A 25,630-nucleotide genomic window follows, 5' to 3' on the forward strand; every position below is an offset into this window, starting at 1 on the left:
CGAGCGCCTCATTTGTTCCACGCTGCCTATTTTTATTGTAGATCGCTCGCTTTTTCTGAACCAAGTTTCCAATATCCCTTGAAAACCATAGCTCTCTCGAACTTTTAACCTTTTATTTCAACCTAACAGGAAAATAAAGATTGTGTGCCCTCAAAATTTCACCTTTAAATGACCTCCATTGCTCTATTAAATCCTTCCCATAAAACATATTGTCCCAATCCACTCCTTCTAAATCCTTTCGCATCTCCTCAAAGTTAGCCCTACTCCAATCAGAAATCTCAACCCTGGGTCCAGACCTATCCTTCTCTATGATTATATTGAAACTTATGGCATTGAGAAAACTGGACCCAAAATACTCCTCAACACATACCTCCGTCACCTGACCTATCTCATTCCCTAACAGGAGATCCTGCACTGTTCCTTCTCTAGTTGGTACCTCTATGTATTGCTGCCAAAAACCATCGTGCACAGATTTTACAAACTCCAAACCATCCAGGCCTTTTACAGAATGGGCTTCCCAGTCTATGTGTGGAAAATTAAAATCTCCCACAATGACAACCTTGTGCTTACAACAAATATCTGCTATCTCCATACAAATTTGCTCCTCCGATTCTCGCTCCCCTTTAGGTGGTCTATAATACACCCCTATAAGTGTTACTACACCTTTCCCATTCCTCAATTCCACCAAAATAGTCTCCCTAGACGAGCCCTCTAATCATCCTTCCAAAGCATCGCTGTAATATTTTCTCGGTCAAGCAATGCAACATCTCCCACTCTTGCCCCTCCGATTCTATCACACCTGAAACAACGAAATCCAGGAATATTTAGTTGCCCATCACACCCTTCCTGCAACCATGTTTCACTAATAGCCTCAACATCATATTTCCAGGCATCAATCCATGCTCTAAGCTCAACCACCTTTCTTGCAATGCTCCTAGCATTAAAATAAATGCATTTAAGAAATTCTCCACCTCCTACTCTCTGCTTATCCCTAACGGTGCAAACTTGACTATCTTTTTTCCCTTCCTTCTCCCCTACAGGGTTCTGAGAGCTCCCCTTCTTTATTACCTGACTATACTCCCTCCCACACTGTCTACAAGCTTTCTCTATTTGTGAACTAACCTCCTCTCTCCTAGTCTCTTCAATTTGATTCCCTCCCCCCAACCATTCCAGTTTAAAGTCTCCCCAGTAGCCTTAGCAAATCTCCCCGCCAGAATATTGGTCCCCCTAGGATTCAAGTGTAAACTGTCCTTTTTGTACAGGTCACACCTGCCCAAAAATAGATCCCAATGATCCAGACTCTTGAATCCCTTCCCCTTGCTGCAATCCCTCAGCCACGCATTTATCCATTCCTACTCTCACTGTCGCGTGGCACAGGCAGTAATCCCGAGATTACTACCTTTGCGGTCCTTCTTCTCAACTCCCTTCCTAACTCCCTATATTCTCCTTTCAGGACCTCTTCCCTTTTCCTACCTATGTCATTGGTACCGATATGTACCACGACATGTACCATCTGATCTTCAAACTTCCTTAATCTAATCCATTGAGAATAAGACGGAATTGCACATCAGTCTTAGAGATGCTTTGTGTTTTCAGAAATCGTCTGTGGTTTCCAAATAGTTTGTAATTTGCAAATTTTTAAGATAGAGATATTCTGTAAATTTTAAAAGAGTTTTATCAGTTTTGTTCGGATTGAAACTTGTTTCACTGAAAGTTAAATTAAGAGTGTTTAAAACTACTTTGTTATCTGGAAGTATCTTCAAATTGGCAGGGAGTGGGATCCCACAGCTCGAATAATGGGTATTGGAGGCTAAACTCGCCATGGAGAATAAACAGAGAAGAGAACTAGTCTTTGATTGGGTAGTTGTTTTAAATCCCTTTAGTGAGCAGACTCATTGCAATTTATATCCGTTAAGGTTTAATGTCTTCGTTTGTGTTGAGAACGTCGCCGTCAGCAAACCCAGTATCATCACAACATAACATCAGTCTATGTATATAAACTAATCTTGTATTTTTATATTTATTGTCTCTGCTTTTTGTGTTCTTTATGAATATTGTTTATAAAATTCCGCATTGGATCAGGGGTAACAGTGATTTCGCATTGATTTGCGCTTGAGCAGTGAAAAATGAAATAACTAGTCTTAAATCTGGATGCTCAATATTTTGATATCACGCTTTGTTTCCATACTCGCTATTTCCGTTTGTGTTTACATTCCCATTATCGTCACTTCGTCAGTCCATCGATTCTGTCTTCTTCCGTGTACAACCGGCTCTGCTTTTCCCTCCTTCTGTCGGCGTTTGCGCCCAATCATTTCTTTCCTCTCTGTCCCAATACAGTTTATCTGTAGTGTTACTAAGCTGTAACCAAATGTCTTTTTGCGTCCCACATCTCTCTGTTGTTTTCTGCATTCTATCTAGCATCCCTTCAGACTTTAGTGTTTTGCCTTTCAGGAGTTGATCCTTCCACCTGTCGTGTTTTAACGGACAAATAAAGCGAATCACCAACTCCGTGAGTGAGAGAGAGAGAGAGAGAGAGAGAGAGAGAGAGAGAGAGAGAGAGAGAGAGAGAGAGAGAGAGAGAGAGAGAGTAAGAGGGGGTGGAGGGGGGGGGGGGTTGGGAAGCCGGAGGGGCAAGATGGATAATTCAAAGTAGGATCGGAAAGAGGTGAAAAGGATGAGGTGGATGTGTGCTCAGCAAAAGGTGTCGAAGATGAAACGAATATGAGGAAAGAGGGGATATTATAGGAATTGAGCCTATTGTGGTAATTATTCCAATATGCGTTTATTGATTATGCCCACAAGGAAATGTGTCTCACTAGTCTGCATGCTGATATGTTTGTACTGCATCATAAATTTACTTCGAAACCTGAACTTTTGAAAGCCCCTCCCCGATATGAACATTTCAGTCTTCATTCTCTTCTCCATCTCTCTCTCTCTCTCTCTCTCTCTCTCTCTCTCTCTCTCTCTCTCTCTCTCTCTCTCTCTCTCTCTCTCTCTCTCTCCCCCTCCCTCCCCCTCAGTTGACTCTTTCTCGCCCTGAAATGGAATACAAATAGTGGTAAAAGTCTGTGAGAAATGCTGACAGTGTTGCGTGTGTTAGTCAATGGAACCGCTGCATGATTATTCGTTATTCAGAACAAGGGATGAAAGATGCTAGTTTTGAGAGCGACATTATATTAATAAATCTTTAACCACTGAACAGGAGAACTTCGAAACTTCCTCTCTTTGGTTTAAATTTATGTAAATCAATGCCCCCGTTTCTCTCTCCACAGATGCAGACCGACCTACCGAGTGTTTGCAGCAGGTTGTATCTTCCCATCTGTCCCTCCATCTACCTCTCCTTCTTCCTTCCTCCGTCTGTTTCCCTTCCCCTTATTCTTTCACTTTACCTCTCCGTCCCTTATTCCCTCTCCCCTCATCCCCACCCTCCTCCTCTCTATCTGTCTGATTCCGTTCTTATCGTTTCTGTCGCTCTGTCCTTCCACACCTCCGCGCCCCACCGCTGTCAAGGAGGGAGCAAAGGCTAGTGAAGATGCTGTTTACATGGTCATTAGTCAGAACCTGACCTCGACAAGGTCCGGAAATGGAGACTTGTCCAGAAGGTTAGGTCCATGGGATTCACAGCAATTGGCAAACTGGATCCATTATTACCCGAGGGACAGGAGACGGAGGATTATAAAAGAGAGTTATTTTGGTGATCGCCTGCCTGTGGTGTTCCGCAGGTATGGGTGTTGGAACACTTGATGTTTGTAATGGATGACAGATCAATAGAGGGCTCCGTGGGATGGAAGTGTTCGATCCGGGATTCCCAACCTCAGGCTTTCAGATCCCTCGTTAATGACAGGAGTCCATGGCATAAAAACGTTTGTGAACCCCTGGGTTAGATTGATCTTGCAGTGGGTTAGAATGTCGGCAGAACATCCTGGGCCGAAGGGCCCGTATTGGTCTCTATTCCATGTTCTCAGTTCTAATTCGGAGCAACAGATAACCTGCTGGAAGAACTCCTCGTGTCCAGCTGCATCGGGGGGAGGAAAGGAATGACCGACTTTCCGGTGGAAATCCTGCATCGCCAGTCCGACAGATTCCGGTTCTGTGATGTTCTCTTCGCTTTACTGTTTCTCTGTGACTAAATATCTGAACTCCGTGCCAGCTGAGCTCCACCCGTCCTAAACTGGGAATGATGTTTCCACTGTTATCCTGTAAATTTCCATCAATTCTCCCTCAGTTATCTCCACCCCGCTGAACCTGCTCGTTCCACCATCAACCCACAAGATTCTGCACATGCTGGTAATCCAGAGTAACACACACAAAATGCTGGAGGAACTCAGTAGGTTAGACAGCAATGGTGGGTTCTGACGTCATTCCTGATGAAGGGTCTCGGCCCGAAACGTTGGCTCCTTGTTCCTCTCCATAGATGCTGACTGACCTGCTGAAATCCACCTGAATTTTGTGCGTGTAACTCCAGCTCACTCTGTCGGACATTTTCAAACGTACCTATCAGTGAAAATTAAATCGTCCGGCCGGTTCAATTCCAATGAGAGCTCCCGCTTGGTTTTGGGTAATTACACTGACACGGACTTTGAGTGAGAAGATGAAAGCTCTGTAACTGGGACACTCCAACAATAGCTCTCACAGAGTATTCACTGTTGCTGAGTGTAGTTTTGTTTTCATGGCGTTATATTAATTGAAATCAACGTTGTGCACCTATAACCCCCCTGGTTAGGCCACACTTGGAAGGTTAAGCCTAGTTCTGGTCGTCTCGTTATGGGCAGGACGCGGAGGGGATTTCCCAGGATGCTTTAATTACAGAACATGTCGTGTGAGGACAGGTTGAGCGAGCTGTGGCTTCTCTCTTTGGAGCGACGGAAGATGAGAGGTGACGGTTTAGAGGTGTACAATGTGACAAAAGGCATGGATGGAGTGGATAGCCAGAGACGTTTACCCAGGAGGGAAATGGCCAATATGACAGTCCATCATTTACGGGGATTGGAGGAAGTTATTGCGGGGAAGCCAGAGATGAGTTTTATTCCACAGAGAGTGACGGGTGTTTGGAAAATCCTGCCAGGAGTGGTGGTAAAAGCTGATACATTACAAAGACTATAAAATAGGAACATGGATGATAGAAAAATTGAGCGTTATTTTGGAAAGGAGGGTCAGATTGATCTTAGAGTAGGCTGAAAGATCGCACAACATCGGGGGTGAAGAGCGTGTACTGCGGTTTAGTGTTTGATGTTCTTTGTTCCAAATGTTCACACGCCCATCGAGTCCAAGTGATGTTTTTTTCAAAACAGTATGTGAAACACTGAAGATGTGAGTCATGTTGTCAGTTTGCTGAAATGGTGTGTGTGAAGCGCTCAGTTAGTTGGGCGGCCTCATGTCATTCTCAGCCCCACGAGTTTGGCGTGGAACAGCAACACAGTGTCAGCTGTATTTAAACCCTGCGTTGTTTGAGGAGCGTTTTCATTGACCAGTTCACCTTTACACCAGGGAAGATGTCATTTATAACAGGAGATCAGTTCGAATGTGAGATCATCGGGCTTTATCCTTTTCCGATATCGGGGAGCTGTCGGTTTTATGCCGGGGAATGAACTCCAATCTGCAGTACAAGAGCTCACTTCATTTTACCAGGTCTGCCTCCAGTAAAGAGAAAATCCACTACCCTCTGTACCCTCAGAGGCCGGGAGCAAGGAGGTAAATATTTCACAGGGAAAGGGATGGGCATGCCCACCTCCCTTTGGACAATTACCTCACCGCAGAGAGAAAGTTTCATTACAACACCAAAGAGTTTAATCAGTTCTGTCGGTACTCTGGGGATTTCCAATTAAATATTACAAACTATTTATATGACAGCTGATATTTCACCCACTGACACAGTAACTATGTTCCATCTTCTTAAATCCGTTATTTATTTTCATGAACGATCTAAAGCCTCGGTGTCCCGTGGAGATTAGCAGGTGTATAAATTCAGGGTTAAGGAAGATTTCTCCCATTGATTTACATTCGGAACTACTGTCGGCTGCTAAAATCCTCTGATCAGCTCACTCAGAAAATGCTGGAAGCATTTCTCCGCATCAGGAATACATACTATCTTGTCATTGTGGCTATCGGTGTACCTGGTAAGCAATGTTGAGTGTTGTGTCATGTTTTAACAAAAGTCATGAACGCTGAGCTCAGCTCTATCATTGATGATAATGATATGCGACGATGAAAGACGGAAGCTGTGTTAATGAAATTGCCTGACGGAGACACAAAAATCAGATATGCCGGCTGCCTGATTGGTGTCGGGAGAAATACTGCATTGGGTGATGTCAGAGAATAGCGTAATAAAAAGATTAGTGTAAGGTTTATATTTGGTAGAATATTCAAATCTGCGCTTGTTCCCGGTGGCCCAGTTCCGTAACAGTGACGATAGAAAGAACCTTAGTGTGGATGATTGACAGCAACAAAATCGACTGATCACCATTCAAACGATGCATTTGGTGAGCATTTTGTCAACAGTTTTCTGCGGTTTGACTATTCTTATTCCGAGGATTGAACGTTTATTGTGATGGGAAATGCACTGCGGGTGATACAAAATGAAATTCTGATACCAAATCATTGCCTTTATACTGCACACACCTCAATGTTCACATAACTGAGAATTGCAACCTGGGATTTTGCTTCAATTTAACAGAGAACTCCCATTTCTGCAACGCATGCTCCTGTTTTCACAGTAAAGCCCAAACGAACAAGGAAAATTCTAAAGCAGGAAAAATAAATAAATGCAAAATCTGAAATGTCAGCAGTTCAAAAGTACACACTCCCCTTTGCTTAGTGCTTAGTTGAACCAGTTCTAGCAGTTATTAAAGCCAGTAGTATTTTTGGACGCGTCTCTATTATCTTTACACAATGTGATGGAAGAAGATGTCCCAAACGTCCTTGCCAAATTGCTCAGACTGTGCCAGGTTAGAGGTGGAGCGGCGCTGGGCTGGAATCTGGAGGACTTGTCAGAGATTTTCGTTCGGGATAAGGTCAGGACTCTGACTGGGTCACTCAGGGACATCAATTTTCGTCATTCAAATCACTCCATGATTGTTCTGGCAGTGTGCTTCGGTTGCTGTCCTGCTGATCGAAACCTTCCTCCCCTGTGTAAGCTTTCTGGTAGAGGGTAGCAGGTTGTTATCCAAATCACCCTGTATTTAACACATTGGTCTTCCCACCAATCTTGACCACACTTCGAGTCCCTGCTGCTGCTGAAAAGTATCCCCATGGCATGGTGGGGATTCCTCACGCACGGCTAACAGCATACCTTTGTACATAAAGATTTTGCAAAGCGTCACTTGGCGAAAAGATGCAAGAATGTCTTGTGGACGGATCAGACTAAATAGGAACTTTCTGGTCGCAACACTAAGCAGACGTGTGGCGTAAAACCAGTACGGCCCACTTGCCTGGTAACACCACCCCTACTGTAAAGAGCGATGGAGGTAGCATCATGTTATGGGGATGCGCTTCAGCAGCAGAGACTAGAAATCCGGTCAGCAGTGATGGGAAGATGAATCGTGGTAAATGCAGAGAGACCCTCGATAAAAATCCTACTTGCCTCTGCCACAAAGCTGAAACTGGGTAGGAAGTTCGTCTTTCAGCACGACAACAGACCAAAGCACACTGACAGCTTGAGGATTTTGTAAGTAGGAAGAGCCAAACCTTGTTCTGTCAAATTCTGAAAAGCTAGAGGAGACGTATTCAAAACAATATTGGCTGTACTAGCTGCGAGAGGTGGTTCAATTAACTACTGAGCAAGGGAGAATGAGTACTTTTGAACTGCTGACATCTCAGCTTTTGAACTTTTAATCTTACACGCTTTGCAATTGTCCTTGTTTGTTTGGGCTCTACTGTGAAAAAGGAGCACGTGATTCACAAATAAGAGTTCTCAGTTAAATTGATAAAAATCCCTTGTTGTAATACTCATGAATGTGAATATAGCGTTGGGGCCTCAGTACGTTTACAAGACCCTGTAAGTATTATTGGGAAGTAACCATTATACGATCGATCCGTCCTGCAACGCCTTACACAATCTATTTATCGATTTGTCGCTGGTTCATCGCACCTTCTTACGTTGGATGAACGCACAGGTCACTTCGGGACAACAGACACGTTGTTATCGTCACATGATGGCACGTGAAGACAGAAGGCTTGGCATCTCTGTCTCCGTAATTTTGTTTGTTTGTTCTCTTGTGTGCAGTTGCGTTGCTTGTCTTCTCCGCAATATTCTAGATTGTCGATGTTCTGGTGACATGCAATAATATCTCGACAATACTAACTGAGACATGCCAATGGAGTTAATTATGAAATGAAACGCAAGCCTTCCTGTGCAGTGGCAATCCAGTAACAATTAGAGACAGGAAGCAAGAGTTTGAAAACTCATTAACAATTCTGGTCGCCTCACTGCAGGAAGGATGTGGAAGCCATAGAAAGGGTGCAGAGGAGATTTACAAGGATGTTGCCTGGATTGGGGAGCGTGCCTTATGAGAATAGGTTGAGTGAACTCGGCCTTTTCTCCTTGGAGCGACGGAGGATGAGAGGTGACCTGATAGAGGTGTGTAAGATTATGAGAGGCTTTAATCGTGTGGCTAATCAGAGGCTTTTTCCAAGGGCTGAAATGGTTACCACAAGATGGCACAGGTTTAAGGTGCTGGGGAGTAGGTACAGAGATGTCAGGGGTAAGCATGAGGGTACGTCCACACTACACCTGATAAATCCATAACCGAAGCTTTTGCTCTTCGTTTTTACCCTCCGCCCACACTAAAACGGAGTTTACGTCCCTTGAAAACGGAGAATTTCAGAAACGCTCTCCAGACTGTGTAATTTTGAAAACGCCGGATTGGCCGGCGCAGTGTGGATCGGAGAATTCTAAAAACGCTGTCATGACGTGCCGGAAGAGATGCTGACGGAAGCGCGCCATTTCCTTGTTTTCTTGAACGCAACTTAACAATTTCAGAACATACGGGAACGAGACTGAAACCAGTAGAGTTAGAAATGTACTCACCAAATACTTTGACCCATAACTTACTGAATAAATAATTATACGTACTCACTTTGCCCTGTTTTCTGTCCTTTCTCGTATGAAAGTGGTTTACCTATTTATGCAAGTACTTCTCTGACAATAGATGTGTAACAGCATATTGTAACGTTGTATGGAAATACAAGATAATACTGATGCAGACATGTTTTATACATTTAACAAGGGGCTTTATTAATGCAACAGAGTTAATAAGTTTTTCTAGTCTGTAAATTAACAAACACGCACCAACTCTTTCATGGCGGGAATCGACATCAAACATATCACTTGTTTTCGGTAAATCTGTCCTGTGCATGCGCAATAGGAGGACATTTGCCGAAATATCCGTTTTAATGTGGACAGAGATATTTTTAAAAACGCTTTGTGTGGGCGCCTATCGTTTTTACGCAAAACCAACGTTTTCAAAATTATCCGGTCTAGTGTGGACGTAGCCTCAGAGACTGGTGAGTGCATGGAATGAGCTGTCAGCAACGGTGGTGGAGGCGGATACGATCGGGTGTTTTAAGAGGCTTTTGGATAGGTACATGGAGCTCAGTAAAATAGTGGGTTATGGGTAAGCCCAGTAATTTCTAAGGTAGGAACATGTTCGGCACAAGTTTGTGTGCCGAAGGTCCTGTATTGTGCTCTAGGTTTTCTCTGCTCCTATGTTCTAATCAAAAAATTTACATTTTGTCTGAAAGGCATTTGCATACTGCAACTGTGCACAGAATCCCTTACATAACAACGTAGTTGTTTTTAATCAGTAATTTGTTGATTGTTAATGCATTTTTAAACTCCTGCTTCCTCTCGCTAAATTTTGTTACAGAGATATTGCACATTTTATTACAGTTTTTGCCTTTTGATTTATGACGGTTTTGTAAATAAATAGTATCTGGCATGTTATGGATATTTTGGAAAATGTTTGTCCATATCTGGACAGACCCATAGAACCATAAAGCACAGTACAGGCCCTTCAGCCCTCCATGTTGTGCCGACCCATATAATCCTTTCAAAAAAGTACTAAACCCACACTACTCATAACTCTCCATTTTTCTTTCATCCATGTGCCTGTCCAAGAGGTTCTTAAATACCCCTAATGTTTTAGCCTCCACCACCATCCCTGGCGTCATTCCTGGCACCCACAACCCTCTGTGTAAAAAGCCTTACCCCGATGTCTCCCCTGAACTTCACTCCCTTAATTTTGTACATATGCCCTCTGGTTTTTCGCAACCCGCATAATTACAGGTCATAGCACCTGCTTGAGAATTGTGCACGGGTTATTCTCTTGACAATGTCTCAGAATCGAAAAGAAAATGCTAGAAAATGTCAATAGGCCAGGAAGTATCACTGGAAAGGCAAATGCATTTACTGTTCCTGGTATGTCTGATGATGATTCTCAGACGTGAAGCAGTAGCTCTGTATCCCGCTGCCCAATGTTGTCTGACCCATTGAGTGTATTTAGCAAATACTGTTTAATTTTAAACTTCAGTTTTCCGTCTTAGTCGATATATCAAAGGTTATCGGGATACGGCAGGAGGATGGGGTCAGAGGGATAATAAATCGGCCATGATGGAATATCGGAGCTGACTCCATGTGTCGAATGACGTAACTCTGCTCCCACGTCTTATGGCCCTGTTGCTTTATGGGAGCGATGTGAAGAGGCCGGTCGAGGCCGGGAGTGACTGACAGAGAAAGTGGGAGAACTGCAATGATCCGGGAACGGAAAGCAGGCAGTGGTCTGCGATCCTCCTCTACACCATTCGATGCTTCTTTTAACCCAAGATGATCAGTTTCGAAGCGGACTTGTAGACAGGATGATGCCATCAAGCCCGTTGCCGTTGGAACAACGGAAAATAACGGAGAATCCGGGAAATGCTCAGCAGATTTGTCCTCATCCATGCGAAAATAGGGAAATAATGAACGTTTCAGGTCTGAGAGCCTTTTTAGCAACTGGGAAGCAGACAAGGTTTGGTTACTTGATATCGCTTTCTGACTCAGCTGCCATCTCTGTTGTTCACTCAGCCTGTTCGCTTCAGTATATTCATAGCCCTTTACATCTGAGAGAGAAGGACAGCCCTGGGGAAATCTTATCCACTCTGTGTTGCTGATCCTATATCCCTCTATTTGTTCATTCCTTTCATCCATTGACCAGTAACATTGCCTAGAGTTTATCCCTCTGACTACCCCGCTTCCACTCGGAGAGCGGCGCCCCGTTCCACACTCACACTGCAGCGTCAAAAGCCGCCTTTGACTCCAACCCAGTTCTGCCGAACTGTTCCGAGTTAAAATGCGAACTGCAGTTCTCTACGACAGATCAGACCCAAGAATGCTCTCGAAGCTTCGTTTTTGGGTCGATAATTTCAGCATCTACATTGTTTTATAACTTTATTCAAATCAGTCCTGACGTTTTACACCCTGATATTCAAGGATCAAAGTAGATTTATTATTAGGTATGTACGTATCTCGATGAACCACATTGAGATACGTTTTCTTGCAGGCTTTGTCATGAATATAAAGAAATACAATCGATTCCTCAATCCCGGTTAAGGTGGCGCTACCGAACGGGTGAGGCAGCTCACTGGTAGTTAACAATTTTAGATATCCGACTAAAAACAAAAATAACTTTTCTGAGGTGAACTGCGTTACGTTATCGCCACAAGCAGTGAAGAGGAGGGAGATGGCAAGGCGATTTCGGGGATGAGCCGAGATGGTGTGTTACAGAATCGTTGCAGATGCCCGGACAACTGTCTCTCGCGAAGTTCACTGCTCTCTCCAGGAGGCCGGGCCTTTCGCTATGCCGTTGTTCAGTCAACTTACACAGCGACGTTGACAGATTGAAAAGACAGGGATCGCGAAACGGAGTCAGAGCCGATTTCGCTCTTTCTCCCTGATGGCCACTCCTCTCTCCATGGCGCTGATAGGCTGAATTGACAAAGAGGCTTTGGGACAACTCCGGACAGCTCCAGAGTCGGATCTGATGACTCATTTTGATTGGGAATGTTGTTGTTCGCTTCAATTGTTTGCATGATTTGTGCTTCTTTTTTCCTTTCCCTTGCCGCATCGGTTGTTGGTCTTTTATTTTTAATTTTTATTATTTCTTTTTTTTTAATCCGGTTCTTTCTTTTTTCTTGCTCGATAACTACCTGACAGTAAGCAAATCTCAAGGATGTCTAATTTATAAATGAAATTGTAATAACTGTACTTTGAATATTTGAAGCTTTAAATAAGACAAAGCTCTGATTCCATACCTGTTTTCTCTTCTCTGCCGCCCAGTGAACATAGTGGCGATTGCAATCCTGTCCCGGGGGAAGTGCGGCCTCTCCACGTGCACCACACTCTACCTGGTTGCCATGGCAGCGGCGGATCTGACGGCTGTCGTCACTGCATTCTTCCCACGGATCAAGTACTATTTCCCGGGATGCTTCCTGGAGACGTATCCCTTGTGTAGCATTATCTTTGTACTGCAATGTGCTTCCAGAGACTGTTCGGTCTGGCTCACCGTCACCTTTACCTTCGATCGGTTTGTCGCCATTTGTTGTCAGAAGTTAAAAGCCAGCTATTGCACAGGAAGGACCGCGACCTTGGTTCTGGCGACAACCTCCACTCTTATGTGCTTAAAAAATATCCCCTTCTATTTCATTCACAACCCAAGAGAGATAATCGATGGAGTTTTATGGTTATGTAAGCTAAACCCAGCTTATTACACTGAACACCAGTGGGTGAGCTTTGACCGATTCAACAAGAGTTTAACCCCTCTGATTCCATTCGCACTAATTCTGATCCTCAACGCCCTGACGGTCCGGCACATTTTAGCGGCCAGTCGGGTTCGTAAGGGACTGAGGGGTCAAAGAAAGGGGGAGAACTGCAGTGACCCGGAAATGGAAAGCAGGCGGCGCTCTGCAATCCTCCTCTTCACCATATCCGGCAGCTTTATCATTTTGTGGTTGGCGACTGTTGTCAATTTCTTCAAGTATAACGTCGGAGGGACAGATCCCAATAATTACGCCGATTCTGAATTTATCTTACAGTCACTTGGATACATGTTACAGAACCTGAGTCTGTGCACGAACACATTTATATATGGAGTAACACAGTCTAAGTTCAGAGAGCAGTTCATAGCCGCAGTTAAATGGCCAGTGATCACCATTGTACGCTTAATCAGGAGACAAAACAACTGACCGCAGCCAGGGTTTATTCACAATAGCTGTGAGTGTGACTGTGAGTGTGATACTTAACCCCCCTATATTGTGATCAGTCGCTGAAAATAATAGCTATAGTCGGTCAGAATATAAATCTGGAAGAGACCAAAATGTTAAATCGACAACTTCGTTATTTATCCTTTGGAGAAATCACACCCTAAGATACATGATTCAGATTTCAGGCTCCTATAATGCCATTCCCTGTGGACAAGTGAAAGGAGAAAACAATAATTGTCATTCTAGTTCCGAGGCAGTAGCACAAAAAAGATTAAAAACACAATAGTACTACTATCACTAACGGTCCTACTACTACTACTCCAACTACTGATGATGATGATGATGATGATGATGATGATGATGATAATAATAATAATCATCATCATCATTATCATCATCATCGTCATCATCATCATCATCATCACAACAACAATGCTCGTCATTATAGTCCGGACAATCCATAATAACCGTCGGGATATAATGATACTGGATAAACAAACAATTACAGCAGACTGAATAGATATGGCCATTTCAATCACAATGTTTGACTAATGGGGAATTCCGTTTTCGGCGACGGATGCAGATGCTCGACACAGCGACCCCCACCTTACGTCGGGTCACACTAATATAGTGGATACTGGATCAGGAGCTCCGAATAGAGCAGACAACCTGAGCAGATTCCAAGTGAAGAGTTATTTCACTGTGACGGACTTTTTGGGGCCCTGAATAAGGGGGAGGAGGGAATGAATGTGCAGGTATAACACTTTATCTTCATGTGGTGATAAGAGCCAGGATGGAGATTAACGGGGAGGGACGAATGGACAAGGCATTCACTGGAGGGGTGATTCCTGCGGAAAGCGGGGACGTAAAGATCTGCTTTACGGGTGGGGTCCCGGTGAAGATGGCGGGCGTCGCTGTGCTTTGTGCGGGGACTCATGGGGCGGTAGGTGAGGACAAGACGATCCCTATCCCTATTAGGGTAACGGGAAGCTGAAGTGGAAGCCGATGTCCGGCAAATTGAGGAGATGCGGGTGAGGGCAGCATCTATGGTGGAGGAAGGGAATTCCGATTCTTTGAAGAAGGAGAACAACTCTGATGTCTCGGAAGGAAAGGCCTCTTCCTGGGAAGAGTTGCGGTGGAGAGGAAGGAACTGAGAAAAGGAATGGCATTTTAAAGGAGACAGGGTGGGGAGAGGTAGAGTCAAGATATACACGGATATTGGTAGTTTTACAATAGATATCGGTAGACAGTTTGACTCCAGAGATGGAGACAGAGAGATCGAGAAAGAGTGGAGAGGTGCCAGAGACAGGCCACGTGAATTTAAGGGCAGGGTGGAAGCTGGAGACAATGTTGATGAAATTGACGAGTTCAGCACGAAAGAGCTGAAAAGAGAACAAAAGCCAAAAGAGATATTGCTGAATTTGAGAAGCAGACCCACCAAACGGAGGAGGGTGGTGGCAGAGGGAAAGTGGTTGTGTTTGTCCTCGAGAAAGAAGCAGGGAGCTTTAAGGCTTGCGTGATGGGGGTGAAAGTGTATTGGGACTGAATATTCAAAGTGAAAGTGAAGCCACTAGAGCCAGGGAATTGACCATTGTTGAGGAGATCGGGAGCATGTGAAGTGACGTGGACGGACGTGGGAAGGAACTGAATAAAGGGGGAAAAAATGGAGGCGAGTTCATTGGAGTAGCGGAAGGTAGGATCGATGGACCTACCCCGATAGTCAGGTCTGTGGATGCTGGGCCGGAGGAAGAATAGAGCAGTGCGGGGTAAAGGAACGGAGTTTGGTGTCATTGGCTGGGATATCTCGAGAGTTGATGACGTTGGTGATGGAACGGGAGACAATGCTCTGATGGTCCGGAGTTGAGCCTGTTGCAAGTGGTAAGTGAAAGCAGATGCCTGAAAGTGTCCGTCTGGCCTGAGCAAGGTAGAGTTCAGTCCGCCGGATGACAACAGAACCCCCGTTACCCGCGCGTCTACGGAGAGGTTGGGATTAGTGTGGAGATAGTCGACGGCAGTGAGTACAGAGGGGGTAAGGGTCAAAGAGGAGAGACGAGTGCCGAAGTCGATATCGTTGATGTGTGGTCTGAAATGATCCAGAGCAGGCACAGAACCAGTGCGGGCTGACCAAGCAGAGGAGCAGGGTTGGTGTCGGGAAAAGGGGCCATCGGTGCTGGGCGGGGAATCCTTGCCCAAGAAGAGGGCTTGGTGACGGAGACGAAGGAAGAAGAGCTCGGCTTCACGGCGAGAGCTGAACTCACTGAGGTGCGAGCGAAGAGGAAAAAAATGTTGAGAACAGATTGTTCCGCCTCAGAAAGGGGGAGGTCGAAGGGGATTGTAACGACACGGCAGGGATTAGAGCTGTGATCCGGGCGTGGAAGAGAGTTGGTGGCATTAGAAGCAAGGTGAGGTTTGGATGTTAATATAAGTATAGCGGGAGGAAGATGGAGGCTCCAACGACCCAATAGGTAACGGGGGAACCGGAGAGACTAGGGGAAAGAGGACCACAGGGGCCCAGCAACAATTAGAATGGTGTCAGCCGGGAAGCGGGCCTCTCCGAGTTCGGGACTGGATCCGGATCTGTGGGCGCGTAATTAATGGTCTGAAAGACGTCGTTGGACATTGGAATGTGTGATGGCTATGATGGGATCCGCGGTCTGGATAAGTCCAGGGCCGTCAGAACCGGAGTTGGAAACAGTGGGATCCGCGGTCTGGATGAGTCCAGAGCCGTCAGAACCGGAGTTGGAAACAGTGGGATCCGCGGTCTGGATGAGCCCAAGGCCGTCAGAACCAGAGTTGGAAACAGTGGGATCCGCGGTCGCCAGCTCCGAACGTAAAGGCAATTGTGGAAGAATCACGTGCTCGTATTCCAACGAAGCGGCACAGTGACGCCACGAGAAGAGTTGTTGCCTCATTGGTCCAGAGGGTTGGCTTCTGTCACGTCAATGGACCCTTCGGCCCTCCACGTCACTCTGCCCTACCTGTCTAACAACATGAATGCCATATGTCTGATTTTGGTCTCTATCATCCTGAAGTCGGGCTTTCTCCTATAGTTTGTGTATTCAAGTGCCCGGCTATTAAACGCAATGATTGGAACTATCTCCACCAACTCCCGCCTACATACCAGAAATGTATCAAAATAAAATTGTAAACCAAACATAAATCCAAATAAAATAGTATCAATGCAACTTAGTGTCTGATGTTGGTTGAGAGAGCCTGTTTAGGATTTATGGTCTTAATTGTCGTGATCTACAAATCCAGAGCGCCTAACACTATTCTACTTCTTGAAAAAAAGATGATGATACAAATATCTCTGCCAGGACAACATCAAATTTTTTCTCCATATTCGCACATTGTTCCAGGATGCACATAGCTGGGCCCAGGGCATGTACCTTAAAACCACCAAACCGTTATTTTCTATCGTGCACATGTCTTTGAAGTCACTGCTATTCGCTTCCTAAAATTAGGTTCTGTATCCTTCTCTAAGCACAAGGGCAAATATTCATTCAAGACATTGCACATCTCCTGTATGGCGACATATAGACTATTAATCTCCACATTAATTGTCAAGATAAATAATTATCTGCGCGGTCACTCATTTGGTCTCAATATGCGTATCGAATTTTCCAAAGATATCTCATCTCCCCCTTTTTCCCTCCCGATTTCCATCATGTACACTCCTACATCCTCAAACTCCTCGGGTTATTAATTTCACTGGGGCTATCTATGCGTAATTTTTATCTTTTCATTTCGGACGAAAGATCAATATCACTCAGCATCCAGAGTTCCCCTATCCTGTGGGCACACCACTTGCCAAAATCCATCACCGTCCCTTAATCAAACGCTGCAAGTCCTTGTCTATTTCCACCGCATTTGCTTTGCCCAAATTTAGCATTTCTAAGTACGTACCGGTTCGACATAGTTCCACCACCATTTTAAGTCTGGTAGAATTAATTATAGTCGCTGGTCCCACACTGACACTTCCCCTGCCTAAGTGGTCCCAGTATTTCGCTTCTCCCAATGTAGAGTTAGAAAGCAATCTGAGACGTGATTGAAATGTCAGTCTTTGAGAGCGAGGAAGGCGCTGCTCGGTGGCACGAAATGTCAGTCCGCACGGAATTACTTCGCTTCACAAAGTCCGCACAGGATAACTGACACCTGTTTGCTTTGATCTCCGCGCATTCCCGTTAACGTCCTCGCACACTGAGGCCACGTTACGCGGGAATTTAACCCTGTGTGTTTCACGTCTCTGCACCGCGGGATAAACGCAGCGCGTACGAGGGGACTCCCGTGCTCACTGGGAAAACGTTCAGTCTGCACCGAGAAATGAAGGTCCATCATTTTCAGGGGATTTGAGGAGATTACCGCAGAGATGGCAGGGATATGTTATTGTTTTACACAAAGAACCACGGCTGCGTGAAAAGCCCTGCCAGGAGCGGTGGTAGATGCTGACACATTAGAATCATTTCAGAGACTCTGGAACAGGTACATGGGCGACAGACATCTGGAGCGATATGCTGGAAGGGGGGGGGGGAATTGATCTTAGTGTAGTTTGAAAGTTCACAAAACATCGGGGTCCGAAGTGCGTGAACTGCGTTGTAATGTTCGATGATTCAGGTGTCCAGGGAAGATGTCATTTATAGCAGGAGATAAGTTCGAATGTGAGATCATCGGGCTTTATCCTTTTCCGATATCGGGGAGCTGTCGAGTTTATGCCGGGGAATGAACTCCAATCTGCAGTACAAGAGCTCACTTCATTTTACCAGGTCTGCTCCAATAAAGAGAAAATCCACTACCCCCTGTACCCTCAGAGGCCGGTAGCAAGGAGGTAAACATTTCACAGGGAAAGGGATCGGCATGCCCACCTCCCTTTGGACAATTACCTCACCTCTGAGACAAAAGCTTCATTACAACACCAAAGAGTTTAATTTGTTCTGTCGGTACCCTAGGGATTTCCAATTAAATATTACAAACTGTTTATATGACAGCTGATATTTCACCCGCTGACACAGTCACGATAATCCATCCTGTTAAGTCTTTTACTTATTTTCATGAACGATCTGAAACTCTGGTGTTGTGTGGAGATTGGCAGATATATACATTTAGGGTTGCGAGAGATTTCTTCTTCTGATTTACATTGGGACCGATAGCCGGCTGCTGAAATCCTTTGATCTACTCACTCAGGAAATGTTGGAAACTTTTTACCGCATCAGGGATACCTACTGCCTGGTCATTCTGGCGATCGCTGTGCCCGGTAAGCAATATTAAATGGTGGGTCATGTTTTAACTAAAGTGAAGAACGCTGTGCTCAATGCTATCATCGATGAAAATGAAATTCTACTTGGTGAAAGTCGGATGCTGTTTTACTGAAATTTCCTGTGTGTGGCATAAAAAAGAAAGTAAATAAAATCTTACTCCGGCTTTGTGATTCGCGTCGGGTAAAATGCCGTACCGCGTGATATTAAACAACAGCGAAATGAAAAGATCCGCATTGATGGGAAGATGAACGTTTGTAATTACAGAGAGATGATCGATGAAAATCTGCTGGCCTCTGCCAGCAAGCTTAAACTGGGTAGAAAGTTCCTCTTCCAGAAGGACAACATCCCAATGACGTTGCTAGAGCAACCGTGGAGCGGTTTCAAATGATGAAATTTGATATCCTTGAGGGGCCCTATCACAGTCCCGACCTTAACCCTATTGAACGTCTCTGTCATGAGCTCAGGATTCCTGTCCAGCACCGCTCCCGAACTAACCCGTCACAGCTTGAGAGGTTTGCAAAGAGGAGGGGGTAAAACTTGCTCCGTCACTTTGTGCAAAGCTAAAAGGGACTTATCTAAATGTAATGTTGGATGTACTAGCTGTGATTAATAAACTGAGTACTGAGCTTAGTAAGGTTTATATTCTCTAGAATATTCCAGTTACGAGTTGAGGTTCATTGTAATTGGGAAATACATTGCAGGGCATTTCTAAGTGAAAGTCAGAACCCGATTCAGCTACTACAGTACCTTGTAAAAGTACCCAGCCCTCGAAACATAAATGAGTATTACAATCAGCGGTTGTGATCAGTTTAACTGGGAATGTGTACTTGTGAATCACATGCTCCTGCTTTCACAGTAGAAAGCAGAAATCAAGGAATATTGCAAAGCATGAAAAAGTAGAGCAATTGAAACTGAAGTGTCAGCAGTACAAAGTTATTCATGTCCCTTTGCTCGCTACTTAGTTCAACCACCTCTCGCAGAAACTACAGCCAGTCGTATTTTTGGATAAATCTCTATTCGCTTTGCACACTGTGAGGAAAAAAGATTTCCCAATCCTCCTTGCAAAATTGCTTAGGCTGTGCCAGGGCAGATTCGCAGCCGCAGTGGACAGTCATCTCGAGGTCCTATCAGAGATTTTGGATCGGGCTATGGTCAGGACTCTACTGGGTCACTCAAATGCAGCAGTTTTCTTCATTGGATGGCGCTCTATTGTTGTGCAGGTTTTCAACCAGGATCTCACTACATTTAGCTAATTCATCTTGCCATCAATCCTGACCAGATTTCCCTTCTCTGCTGCTGAAAAGCATTCTGATAGGGACGCAACAGGCATTGCTAAAAACATTTTTTGCCCATAAAGACTTTGCTTATATAGATGTGGAAGACAGCCTCGTGCTCGGTTCAGACTGAAATTGAAATCTTTGGACACAACAATAAGCAGCATGTGTGATGTCAATCTAGTTCTGCGCATTAAACAGGCAACACCACCGCCAAAGTGTGATGGAGGTAGCATCGTGCTATGAGGATGCTGTTCAGCAGCAAAGTCCGGAACTGCTGTCCGCATTGATGGAGATGAATACAGAGAGATCCTCGATAAAAACCGAGCGCAGCTTAAGAAGTTTCCCAGCAGCAATGGACAAATCTTGCTCTATCACTTCGTACAAAGCCAACAGAGACGTATCCAAAAGTAATATTGACTGTATTCCTGTGAGGAATGATTCACGTAAGTACTGAGCAAAGGTGCATAAATACTTTTGAAATGCTGAAATTACGGTTTTCTGAAGTTATAGTTTTCATGCTTCATAATTTCCTCTGTTTGGGCGCTACTGTGAATAAGGAGCATGGGATTCACAGATGAAGAGTCTCAGTTAAATTGGTAAAAGTCCCTGGTAGTAATGATCATTTCTGTGAAGATACCGTTGGGCCAGAATACATAATGGTTATTGGGATGTACCCAGTATGCTATCGATACGGCACCGTCTTGCACAATTTGTTTCTCGCTGGTTAATCGCAGCTTTTAACGATCGATGAACGCACAGGTCACTTCGGGACAACTGACACTTTGCTATTGTAACATGACGGCGCAAGAAAACAAAATGCATGACATGTCTGTCTTCGTATTTTTTGTTTGTTTTCTTTTCCGCAATATTGTAGATTCACGGTGTCCATTAGTGAGGTGACAGGAAATAGCATCTTGACTTTTACTGGCTGAAATATACTAATCAAGGCAAACCTTCTTGTACAGTGGCAATCCAGTAACAGTTAGAGAGACGAAACAAAAATCTCAAATGCATTAACAATCAACACATTTAAATCTTGTCTAAAAGCACCTGCACACTGCAAATGTTCGCAGAATCTCTTACTTCATAACGTCGTTGTTTCAATGATTATTTGCTGATGCTGATGTGTTTTTAAACTCCTGCTTCCTCTCGCTAAATTTAAACATTGTTAGTGATCATGACTTTTTGCCTTTCGATTCATTTCGGTTCTGCTGATAAATTGCATCCAGCAAGCAATGGATATATTTAACTGTCTCTCCATACCTCATGAAGATTCTCAAACCTAAAGCAGTGGCTCTGTGTCCCTCTCTCCTATACTGTTTGACATATAGAGTGTATTTAGCATATTTTGCATTATTTTAAATACAGATTGAATACCTCAGTTGATATTTATTTATTTCACTACTTATTTATTTTATTTCTGCAATTGTTTATTGAAAACACTGACGCTGCACTTTTCTACGAAGTGACACAATTGGTAAATCGTGGTTTTGTATCTCTGTATTAAATGGTATTACTTCCCGATAATAGGAAATGAAGCTTAATGACCAGGTTTCAACAAGATATATTAACTTCCACAGGGCAAGCTCAGAAATTAGCTTGCTGTGAAACTGTCCACCCCTTTTTTTGTTTCTTTTTTGCCATTCTGGGTTGGGTCTCGATATTGATCAATATCAGAATCAGAATCAGGTTGCGTATCACAAGCATATGTCGTGAAAATTGTTAACTTTACGGCAGCAGTACAATGAAATACATGATCAATAAAGATTGAGATAAAAAACTGAGCTTCAGTAAGCATTTATCTACATATATAGATAGATAGATAGATAGATAGATAGATAGATAGATAGATAGATAGATAGATAGATAGATAGATAGATAGATAGATAGATAGATAGATAGATAGATACTTTATTCATCCCCATGGGGAAATTCAACTTTTTTCCAATGTCCCATACACTTGTTGTAGCAAAACTAATTACATACAATACTTAATTCAGTAAAAAATATGATATACATCTAAATCACTATCTCAAAAAGCATTAATAATAGCTTTTAAAAAGTTCTTAAGTCCTGGCGGTAGAATTGTAAAGCCTAATGGCATTGGGGAGTATTGACCTCTTCATCCTGTCTGAGGAGCATTGCATCGATAGTAACCTGTCGCTGAAACTGCTTCTCTGTCTCTGGATGGTGCTATGTAGAGGATGTTCAGAGTTTTCCATAATTGACCGTAGCCTACTCAGCGCCCTTCGCTCAGCTACCGATGTTAAACTCTCCAGTACTTTGCCCACGACAGAGCCCGCCTTCCTTACCAGCTTATTAAGACGTGAGGCGTCCCTCTTCTTAATGCTTCCTCCCCAACACGCCACCACAAAGAAGAGGGCGCTCTCCACAACTGACCTATAGAACATCTTCAGCATCTCACTACAGACATTGAATGACGCCAACCTTCTTAGGAAGTACAGTCGACTCTGTGCCTTCCTGCACAAGGCATCTGTGTTGGCAGTCCAGTCTAGCTTCTCGTCTAACTGTACTCCCAGATACTTGTAGGTCTTAACCTGCTCCACACATTCTCCATTAATGATCACTGGCTCCATATGAGGCCTAGATCTCCTAAAGTCCACCACCATCTCCTTGGTCTTGGTGATATTGAGACGCAGGTAGTTTGAGTTGCACCATATCACAAAGTCCTGTATCAGTTTCCTATACTCCTCCTCCTGTCCATTCCTGACACACCCCACTATGGCCGTGTCATCAGCGAACTTCTGCACATGGCAGGACTCCGAGTTATATTGGAAGTCTGATGTGTACAGGGTGAACAGGACCGGAGAGAGTACGGTTCCCTGCGGCGCCCCTGTGCTGCTGACCACCGTGTCAGACCTACAGTCTCCCAACCGCACATACTGAGGTCTATCTGTCAAGTAGTCCACTATCCAATCCACCATGTGAGAGTCTACTCCCATCTCCGTTAGTTTGTGCCTTAAGATCTTGGGCTGGATGGTGTTAAAGGCACTAGAGAAGTCAAGGAATGTAATCCTCACAGCACAACTGACCCCCTCTAGGTGAGAGAGTGATTTGTGCAGCAAATACGTGATAGCATCCTCCACTCCCACCTTCTCCTTATACGCAAACTGAAGAGGATCCTGGGCGTGCCTGGTTTGTGGCCTCAGATTCTGTATTATCAGCCGCTCCATGGTCTTCATCACGTGCGACGTCAAGGCCTATATATATATATATGTACACACACACACACACACACACACACACACACACACACACACACACACACACACACACACACACACACACACACACACACACTATGTATGTCGATTACATAGTTAAGTTAAATTAAGTCGCGCAAAAAAGACAGGATAAGGTATTGAAACAGTGTCTATGGGTTCATTGCCAATTTAGCAATGGAGTGGCAGACGGGAGCAAGCTGTTCATTTTTCATAACTGGGAACATTCGGCCTTTTGATATCACTTTCTGATTAGGGATCCCGTCACGGAGAGAGGCGCCCCGTCCACACTCACCTTGCAGCACCAAGTGCCCCCTATAACGCCAACCCAGTTCTAACGAACTGCTTCGAATTAAAATCATATTTGCAATTCTCTTCCGACAGATCAGACCAGAGAGCCGAATATTTGTTGAACTTTCGTTTCTGCGTCTAGAATTTGTGTTATAACTTTAGGTTTTCGTTCCAAATATTCAAGGTTCGAAGTAAATGTATTATTGCCCATGTATATATCACCATATATCACCTTGAGATTCGTTTTCCTACAGGAACGTACAAAAATATAGAGAAGAACAATAGAATTAATCAATATCGCAACAGAAAAAAAAACTAAGTCCCAAATTCATAACGGTTTTCTCTTCTCTGACGTCCAGTGAACATAGTGGCGATTGCAATCCTGTCCCGGGGGAAGTGCGGCCTCTCCACGTGCACCACACGCTACTTGGTTTCCATGGCAGCGGCGGATCTGACGGCTGTCGTCACTGCATTCTGTACCCGGATGAAGTACTATTTCCCAGGATCCTTCCTGGAGACGTATCCCTTGTGTAGCATTATCTTTGTACTGCAATGTGCTTCCAGAGACTGTTCGGTCTGGCTCACGGTCACCTTCACGTTCGATCGGTTTGTCGCCATTTGTTGTCAGAAGTTAAAAGCCAGCTATTGCACAGGAAAGACCGCGGCCTTGGTACTGGTGATCACCTGCACTATTATGTGTTTAAAAAATATCCCCTTCTATTTCATTCATATCCCAAGAGAGATAATCAATGGAGTTTTATGGTTTTGCAAGCTAAACCCAGCTTATTACACTGAACAACAGTGGGTAAGCTTTGACCGATTCAACAAGAGTTTAACCCCTCTGATTCCATTCGCACTAATTCTGATCCTCAACGCCCTGACGGTCCGGCACATTTTAGCGGCCAGTCGGGTTCGTAAGGGACTGAGGGGTCAGAGAAAGGGAGAGAACTGCAGTGACCCGGAAATGGAAAGCAGGCGGCGCTCTGCGATCCTCCTCTTCACCATATCCGGCAGCTTTATCATTTTGTGGTTGGCGACTGTTGTCAATTTCTTCAAGTATAACGTCGGAGGGACAGATCCTAATAATTACGCCGATTCTGAATTTATCCTACAGGCACTTGGATACATGTTGCAGAACTTAAGTCTGTGTACAAACACATTTATATATGGAGTAACACAGTCTAAGTTCAGAGAACAGTTCATAGCCGCAGTTAAATGGCCAGTGATCACAATTGTACGCTTAATCCCGAGACAAAACAACTGACGGCAGCCATTTCGAATGTCTCCAGACTATATAAGTGATACTTAACTCTAGATATTGTGATCACTCGCTGAAAATAATGGGCAGAGTTGACGAATCTGTTAATTCAATACAGGTCATAATCTTAGACAGATAACTTCCTTTGTTTATTTTAAATATATTTTTGGAGCAGTCACATGTCAAGATTCATGATTCAAATTTCGAGATCAATAAATGAATATAGTTTTGACTTTCATCCCCTGTGAACAAGTGGAAGGAGAACAAATACTTGTTATTCCAGATCTGATGTAGCGCAAAAATAAAGCTAAAATGTTGAATGTTTGAGGGAAGAGTTAAAATCAAGGATAAGAAAAAAATCATTCCAGGTCTTCAAATGATAGCCAAGAGGTGGTGCTGGGATTGGAAAGGCAGCTGGAAAAGTCGTGCTATGAGGGTAATGTCACATTTCTAGTGGGGGACTTCAATATGTAACGGAATTGGGAAAATCTGGTCGGCGTCGGAACACAAGAGGGAGAATTTGTTGAATGCCTACTCGATGACATTTTAGAGCAGTTTGTGCTTCAACCTACTCGGCGAAAGGCTATTTTAGATTGCGTGTTGTGTAACTACCCTGATCTTATTAGGGAACCTAATTTAAAGGAACTTTGAGGAGCCAGCGATCACAACAAGATTGAACTCATACTGCAGCTTGAGAGGGAAAGCATAACTCACATGCATCAGTATCACAATGGAATAATGTGAATTACAGAGGCCTGAGATGGGAGCTTGCCCAGGTGTGCTGGAAGAAGATAGTGGCGGGTCTGACGGTAAGCACAGAGATGGTTGACGTTTCTGGGAATATTTCACACAGCGCAGGATAAATCTGTCCCACGGAGCAAGAAATTCTCAAATGGCAGGGGTAGACAACTGCGGCTGTCACAGGAAGTTAAGGATGGCGTGAAAGCCAAGGGGAAGGCGAATACGTTAGCATAAGTGAGAGGGAATTTGAATTATTGGGAATGTTGTAAAATCCAATAAAAGGCAAATAAACGGCTGTATGAATGGAGAAGATGAAACATGAGAGCAAACTAG

Source organism: Hemitrygon akajei, unplaced genomic scaffold (assembly GCF_048418815.1).
Source record: "Hemitrygon akajei unplaced genomic scaffold, sHemAka1.3 Scf000090, whole genome shotgun sequence".
NCBI classification, from domain to species: Eukaryota; Metazoa; Chordata; class Chondrichthyes; order Myliobatiformes; family Dasyatidae; genus Hemitrygon; species Hemitrygon akajei.